Here is a 9137-nt window from a genome sequence, read left to right on the forward strand (position 1 = left end):
AAATATAAATAAATATATTAAATTAGTATAAATAGAAAAATTAAATTAAATGACCGAATTAAATATAAAAATCTATCTTTCAAATGTATTTTTTCATATCATAACTTTCACTTTTATGTTACAAAACCATGCTTAAGTTATTACGTAACTTAATATGTCACTTAAGTTATTATATCATAACTTTCGGTTAAGTTATGATATTTTTTTCATTTTAACCCATTATTATATCTTGGTTATTTTTTCCTAATCAGCTCGAATCAAGTTGGTTTAACTCACTCAAAAGTTCTCAATATGCTTTTAGCAATTTCATATTTTGCACGTGTAATGGAAATGCTTTTTGGGCTAAACAAAGAAACATTGGGCCTTGTGATTTAACTTAAAAGAAAACCAAAGTTGTTGTAATTGTTAGGTTCTTTGGGCCCAACATAAATAGCCCATTAGACATTAGTTGTGAATTGATGTGATGATTCACCTGAAGCCTTCATTCTTCTTCGACAGTAAATAACTAGCACAGCACTTGGAGTCTCTTGTTTTGGTTGGCAGACAGACCAATAAAGCAAATAAATAAAAGTAAAGAGTATTAATATAAAATGAAAGTTCTCAACTTCCAAGAATGCGTTGGCTACACCTCCTCCACGCAAAGTGCTTCAAAGTTGGCATTTTACCGTTCAAAACTTCTCTTTACTTTTTTCTTTGAAAGTTTCAGATGCAGTGCTCTCTATTCTTCTCTTCACTTGAGCATCCTCTGCTGTGTGCTTGTGAATTTCTGTTCTTTTCTTCCTTCTCCCCCCCCCCCTTTTTTTTGGGTCAACAACTTTTTTCATTTTTTCTATCTCATGTTGCCTTCTCTTCTCTATCACTTGAGAAAAAAGATCCAAACTTTATGGAGAGACACAAAATGGAAGATCTGAGAGCGGAAAAAGAAAAATGCAAAGGGTAATAGAGAGACACGCAAGAAGAAGGGGGTTCAACAATTTTTTTTTTTAATTCTTTTATTGCTTTGATCTGAACCGTGAAAACCGTGAACGGTTTTTAGACCCGATCGGTTCAACCGCGGTTCGAATGGTTTCATGCTTTTTATGTATAGAACGGTTTTTAGGGTCTAAAGAACCGGATTGATGAGAGGGTCACGGTTAACCCGGTCGGACCGTACGGTCCGGTCCGGATTTAAAAACCATGCCTAAAACACGATCTAATTAGATAACTTTAAGGAAGTAAAATTATTTTGGCCATAAGATCGAAACAAAATAGAGAAAAAATAAAAAGATAAGAAAAAAGATAATTCCATTTATTTAAAACCTCTTTATACTAGATTAAAGTTTAAACCCATCATCGTAAGAAAAATGAAGTGAGATCCAACCATTCATCACCATTATTAATGAACTTTGACACAATAAAATTATATGCATTTTTAGTATCCATTATTTAATGCCCTGGCCAAGAAACTCTACCATCTGTTGATGAGCCAAGCCCATCATTGTCATACTCCCCATAATACAAAGTTTTTGATACTTCATCATCATTATTATTGGACCCCTGCTTCCACCCAGTTGGGTCAATAAAGTTGGCAATGTAGGATTCTAGGTAAACTGTCCGAGAGTACTCCCCCCATGGCCTTCTTAGGTAGCTTTTCACTCTGATAGAATTAGGCTGCAAATCCTCTTCAACAACAATTGAACAATTCTGGATGGAGATTCTAGTGTCCTCATCTAGGCTATCACGAGATTGTGCTTTGATAACTATGAATTGGCTTGGGGTTAGTATTCTAGAAATAATGTTACACTCTAGAAATAATGTTACACTCTTGAAATCTATAGTGCCCATTATGTCACACTCTTAGTAGAATTGTCGAAAGGAATGGACAAACAATGTATCCTCATAACCAATTATGGAACACATGTACAATGCTACAAAGTCCGCATTTACTCTCAAGTCAACTGCTTGATGTTTCTTTGCTCCAGCATTGTTCTCAATATATATGTCTTGTGCTAGAAAGCCATTACCAGACACTGCTAAAGTTCAATTTATTATATATTACTAATTAGTTACAAGTAAAATAAAAAGGGAAAAATCCATTAGAAAAAATCTAAATTTAGTTTTAATTTAATAACCAAAGCTTAAAAAATAATGTGAAAAGAAATATGATTGATGTCACTTCAACAACATATAAATAAGTGTCTGGAGATTTTAGGGATGTCACAAATTTTGTTACACAATCTTTAGAAATTGATATGTTACCAATTATGTTAGGTTCTAAGAATTTAGGAACTAATGTATCAAAATTTCAATTTGTAATATGTTGGCAAACCATGATCAAAACACAGAGTCTAGGTTTAGACTTGCTCAAAGTGTGTTTAATTGTAAAATTGGAATTGAGTGATTGCAGAAAGTACTGGACAAAATCTGCAAGGCTTGATCGATCGAAAATTAGACTCATTCGATCAAAACTCATGCATAATTTTTTGCAGAATTTCTAATTCAGCCCAAGCCCATATGATGTGTAGGGTTTTGTGTTTTACTTCAAGTATAAAAAGAAAAACCATAGCTACGTTTTAGAAGTCTTTGGAGAGTTGTGTGTTGAATCTTTTGTGAGATCTAAAAGTGTTTACCTTCATACACACATATAGAGTTGTTAAGATCAAGATTCATGTCAAGAACTTGATGATCTCTTCAGTTGCTGCACAAAAAACTTTAAAGAAGATTTGAAACCTTTGAGTGGAGTCTCAAAGTCATAAGTAGGAGAACTTGTGGTTGCTGTAGATCAAGGAAAGAAGTAGTATGTGAACTCAGAGTCGTCACGTGATTGTGGTAGTAAGTTTTATACTTGCGGTAGCAATAAGATGTTAGTGATTTAAGTTCTATTGTAAAAACTTCAATTCTTTCATAGTGGATTTGTTTTACTTTGAGGATAATTAGGTCAAATCCTCTCCAAGTTTTTTACCGGTTAGGTTTTCCTGGGTTATCATATCGTTGTGTTCTTTATTTTTTTGCATTGTTTACATGATATGATTTTATTGTGTTAACCTAGAACTAAATAATTTATCTAAGTAATCACTTGGCTAAATAATTAGATTAAACAACTTGTGTTAAGGGATCTAAAAACGTACAAGTGGTATCAAAGCAAGGTAGCTCTTATGTTTTTAGATCTTTCGATCTAAAAGTTAATCATTGACCCCTGTTGCCATGGAACACGGTCACTCTCTTGTGATCCCACCTCACTTTGATGGGAACAACTATGACTACTGAAAAGTAAGGATGAACACATTCCCAAAATCTATTGATGAGAGAGCATGGAACTCCGTGGAATACGGATGAGAGAAACCGACTACTCCTGTTAGTGAATGGTCAACTTCTCAAAAAGAGGCAGCCGCTTTTAATAGCAAAGTCATGAATGCTATTTTTAATGTTGTTTCTATGGAGGAATTCAAGAGAATCTCAAATGTTGAGGTTGCTCATACTACATGGAATATTCTCCAAACTGTGCATGAAGACACAAAGGTAGTTAAGATTAATAAGTTGCAGCAATTAACTACTAGATTTGAAAGCATTAAAATGTCTGATGATGAGTGCTTTGATGAATTCTATGCTAAACTTAATGATATTGTTAATTCTACTTATAATTTGGGTGAAATTTATGATCAACCTAAGATTGTTAGGAAGATTCTTAGATCCTTAACTAAGGACTTTAGACCCAAAGTGACTATCATTATTGAAAGCAAGGATGTGGACTCCATCCCTGTTGATGAGCTTGTAGGATCTCTCCAGTCCTATGAGTTAGACCACCCAAAACAAACAAATCCAAATCAATGGATCTTAAGTTAGTTGATGATGTTGATGTGAATGAAATTGATGATGAACTCTCTTCTACAAAGATTGCATATCTTACCAAGAACTTTAGAAATTTTCTTAGGAACAACAACAGAAGGGCAAAAGGTAAAAACAATGTTAAACTTAGGAATTTTAAAAGGAATGAGCCAACTAAAGTTAACAATACTGATAAATCAAAAGAGAAAGTTGGTCAAACCTCTAGTAATTCTCTAGGTCAACAATGTTTTGGTTGTCAATGGTATGATCATGTGAAATCTAAATGTCCTACATTCTTGAGGTCAAAGGGTAAAGCTATGACTGTAACCCTTAGTGATGATGAAGTTTCTAATCACGAGTCTAGTAGTGATGAAGATGGAAACTTCATTACTTTCATAGCTACTGCTGTAGTTGATGAAAGTGTTATGGTTGAAGAGAACCCTTCTGATGGGGAACTTTCTAAGTATGCTGACTTGCAAGAAACTTTTAATAAGCTATGCAAGGTTGATGCAAAGGATGCAATGAGTGTAGATTTAGATTTAAAGAAGAATGCCTCCCCAAGAGTGAGACTGTCAAACTAGTAGAAGTTACACCACCTCCTAGGAAGATTAAGTTTGATCTTAAAGAGTCTAAGCCTAAGAATCTTAACCTCCTTAAGGATAAGCAGCATGATAAACCTTTATAGGTTTGTCATTTTTATGGAAAGGCTGGGCATACTCACCCAAACTGTTTCAAGTTGCAAGCTGCAAAGTGAGCAAATAGCTAAGAGTACATGTGCCTCAAACACAAGATCCTATGATACTTATTGGTGAATTGGTAAATGTTTTAATTTTATATACCAATCCTGGAGTTGTACATCATTCTAATATGAATAATAACTCCAAAGTCAGAGTCGTATCTAAAAAGTTTTTGATGCAAAAGGCTTAATCAAATTGAGTCTTTTTGACATGGTCCTTGTGCTTCATCTCAATACTCTTTGTGACCATTCTTCTTTTGATGTTTTATATCTTTTTTCTTTTAGGATTTGCATTGCATTATATTCATGCATTTCATATTAGGTTGTTTTTGTTATTTCTTTTAATAAAAATAAAAAAATAAAAGAGGAAGGAGGGATATGTTTTTCTATTATATATCTTGGATTTATAGTTGAGGTTGGCCATATTTTGTTTCATAACATGCTTGTGTACCTTGTTTAGTTTGGATGGGCTTATTTTTTTGCACTATGCTAGTTTTAGCTATGTAGTGCATGTTGTGTGGGAGTTGTTTATAGTTCTTGATCACATGATCTTGATTTTAAAGTCACATGATTTTGTTTGTTAGGACTAGAAAATCCCAAGAGAAAGTCATAAATAACCATCTCACCACTATTTACTAGCCAATCATAAACACCTTAGTGCATATCCTAAGATTTTGTGCTCGAGAAAGTATAGCACATGCTCAAAAAGAAAATAAGGTGTAGCCTTGGAATAATAATGAAATTGGTGTGTACATTATGTGGCTATAATAAAGATTACACAAAGAAATAAAATTGTTGTGTACATTATCAGGCTAAAATAACAATCATCCAAATGAAATAAAAATGGTGTGTGCATTATAATGCTGAAAAAATTACAGGATTGCAAGCTTGTTTTCTAAGAGATGTGAGAGTTATATGATGTAACTCTTTAGGTGATAGTCACATTCAAACGTATGTGATGAATACTGTAGAAATTGTGATTGATTTTTTTTCTAGGAGATGTGAGAGTTATATAATGTAACTCTTTAGGTGATAGTCACATTCAAATGTATGTGATGAATAATGTAGAAATTGTGATTAATTACCATCTACATATCACCTCACATGTATCTCATACTGTTACTAGTTGCACACACTACACAAATTATTCTTTGCTAAACTTAGTACATGAAATTGAGTGTGAAGTTGGTTTGGCCATCCAAGATTATATGTTCCTTGATTTTGATACAAAACATGTTTATTGATTGAGTTTTGGGGACAAAAAGTCTAAAAACCTTGTTTTTGGAAGATCTGGGTTGAATTCAAATATTTTTTGAAAAACTTTTAAACTCATAATCATGCATTTCATTTATGAAATAAAATTGTTTGAGTGGTTTATGCATAAAACTTCCTTTGTTTTTCAAAATTTTCAATTTTCCAAATTTTCGATTGATCGAATATATTTTTCGACTGATTGAAAATGCGTTAAAAATTTTGGTTTGAATTTGCCTGGCTCGATTGGTGCTTGATCAATCGAATTTATTTTTCGATCAATCGAACCCCAATTTTGACCGATCGAAATTTGAAAGTTTAGTCTTTTAAAATGCTTCTCCCTCACATGTTCTTCACTATTTCAAAAGCTTTTTAGACTTTTTCTCTCTTTCTCACTTCGACCGATCCAATCAAAGGGATTTTTGTCGTTTTCTTCCACAAATTTCTCTAAGGTTTTTGTCCTCAAGCATTGGTAAGACTTTCATACCCTTTCTTTTTCAATTTAATTGCATGTTTCGTGCATTTTTATGCACTTTTCTTGAAAATTTTGAACATAGGAATTTAGGGATTTTTGTTCATTTCAATTGTTTTTAATCATTTTTGTTCAATGGGTTTTTGTTCTTAGATGTTATACATGTGATCCTTATGCATTAATTTGATCAATTTTGTGATTTGAGGAGAATTGAAAAATCTAGGGCTTGGAACTTTGAGAAATTGGAGTTTTTGTTCAATTGGACTATAATTGATGAATTTGACTTGTGTAATTGATGGATTAATTCATTATATGATGTTTTATACCTACTATAATGGTTAATTGATCAATTTGGTTTAATTTTTGAAATTGGGTTTTCCAAATTTGGGGTTTTTGGACTAAAACTCTATGTTCAAGTCAATTGTTGTTTTATAAAGTGAAATTGAACAAATTTTAATGCATTAGAGCATGCATCATATGTGCATTCCTTACATACATCATATTCCTTACATGCAGTCTGTCCCTAGTTTCTCTTTGTTTTTGTTTTCCTTTCCTTTAAACTCTTAGCATCATGGTTAGGAAGACTAGAGCTAAGAAAACCCCCACCCCATCTACTCCTATGTTTCAAAGTGATAGGTTTAGGTCCATAAAAAACTAAGAAACTTATGAGAAGCTTAATATCTTTAGACTGGTATGGGCTGATAGTAAGGTAATTTTAGATGAGGTTGATCCTAAGATATGTAGTAATTTTGAGCGTAGGGGTTGGTTACCACTCTTAGAGGTAGAGCATCCTCCTCCGACTGAGTTGGTTAGAGAGTTCTACTCGAACCGCTCTGTCTACTCCGATGATTCCAACATTCAGTTTGTGAAGAGTTGGATAAGGGGTAAAGAGTATGTCATTACTCTTGAGGTAGTGGCCTCTGCTCTTAGTGTACTTTTGGTACAGCAGCCTATGTACCCTTACACTGAGACCCCTCACCTTGATGACATTATGTCACTCATCACCAGTACTTCCATTAGTTAGGGTATTGATCCTCGTGTCACCTCTCATGAGCTTACTGAGCTCAACTATCTATTTTCAAGATTTCTTGTCATTAATTGTATTTGGCCTATATCTCATCTTCATACTATCCCCATTGAGAGATGTGCGTTATTGTACGCTCTCGTCACTGATGCTCCTATGAGTTTTTTCACTCTTTTCATTTGCTCACTTGTTGAGGTTCATTGGAGTAGTGCCAAATCCCATGGCTTGTTCTTTTCGGTCTTTATTCATACGATTCTTTTAGACTTAGGATTAGAGGACTTTCCCACATCCGAGCCCATACATATCATAGCTCCTATAGGTTCCACCTTCCTTAGGCAAAGAGCATCTCAGTTGAAAGCTAGCTCTAAGCACCCTAGAGTAGAGTCTTTTACAAGTGATGCATCTTAGCCTCCTCCATCTGGTGACCCTTCTACTGAGGCGTATGTAGACCCTACAGCTCCTATGGATCCTCCACCATCTACATCGAGCGACTCTTCCTTGTGTCGTATGCTAGGTACTGTTATAACCGTTCAGGTGGCGCATGGATAGCTTCTGTTAGATGTGCTCAATGAGCTTCATGCTTTGTGAGCAGATTTGGTGGATGCTAGAGGTTCTACTCCACAAGCCCCACCCTTTGATGAGTCATGATTGCCCCTTGGCAATTCGTCACAAAAAGGGGGAGTACATATTCAGGGAGATAGGGGCAGTTGTGTAGATTGTATCTAGGATTTTTGATGTATTTAGTTTATTTTGGCTTATGATGTATTTCATTTTGGCTTTGATATATGGGTTGTATATGTTAGGGGGAGACATTATGTTTATGTGTTTTTTTTTTTTTTTAATGTTTCTTGTTTCACATATGGTACATTGATTATTGATTTATATTATGAGGTTATTCATGGTATATGTCTTTTATTTTATGTTTTGTGAAATCAAGAAGTTTAATTTGTTTTACTTGTATTTTCCACACATGTGTTTATGTGTTTGTTGAGTATTTCAAGAATTTACAAGTTAATTCAGTCGTGGTAGCTATCTACTTTTGCAACTGATTGATAGTGGTTTAGGTTGAATTGTAATTAGGGCTTTTTAAATTGAATGGGCTATTTTTACTTTGAGCATTTTATTTTTGTAATGTGTTTTGTCACGGATTGCCAAAGGGAGAGTTTGTTAGATTCTAAGACTTTAGGAACTAATGTATTAGAACTTCAATTTGTAATATGTTGGCAAACCATGATCAAAACATAAAGTCTAGGTTTAGGCTTCCTCAAAGTGTGTTTAATTGTAAAATTGGAATCGAGTGATTGCAGAAAGTATTGGACAAAATCTGCAAGGCTCGATCGATCGAAAATTAGATTCGTTCGATCGAAACTCGTGTAGATTTAATTTTCTATAGAATTTCCAATTCAGCCCATATGACGTGTACGGTTTTGTGTTTTACTTCAATTATAAAAAGAAAAACCCTAGCTCGTTTTAGAAGTCTTTGGAGAGTTGTGAGTTGAATCTTTTGTGAGATCTAGAGGTGTTTACCTTCATACACACATATAGAGTTGTCAAGATCAAGATTCACCTCAAGAACTTGATGATCTCTTCAGTTGCTGCACAAAGAACTTTAAAGAAGATCTGAAACCTTTGAGTGGAGTCTCAAAGTCATAGGTAGAACTTATGGTTGTTATAGATCAATGAAAGAAGTAGTCCGTGAACTCGAAGCTGTCACATGATCGTGGTAGTAAGTTTTCTACTCGAGGTAGCAATAAGATGTTAGTGGTCTAAGTTTTATTGTAAAAACTTCAATTCTTTCATAGTGGATCTGTTTTACTTTGAAGATAGTTAGGCTAAATCCTCCCTAGGTT

The sequence above is a fragment of the Quercus lobata genome, chromosome 11 (genome assembly GCF_001633185.2).
Source record: "Quercus lobata isolate SW786 chromosome 11, ValleyOak3.0 Primary Assembly, whole genome shotgun sequence".
NCBI lineage: Eukaryota > Viridiplantae > Streptophyta > Magnoliopsida > Fagales > Fagaceae > Quercus > Quercus lobata.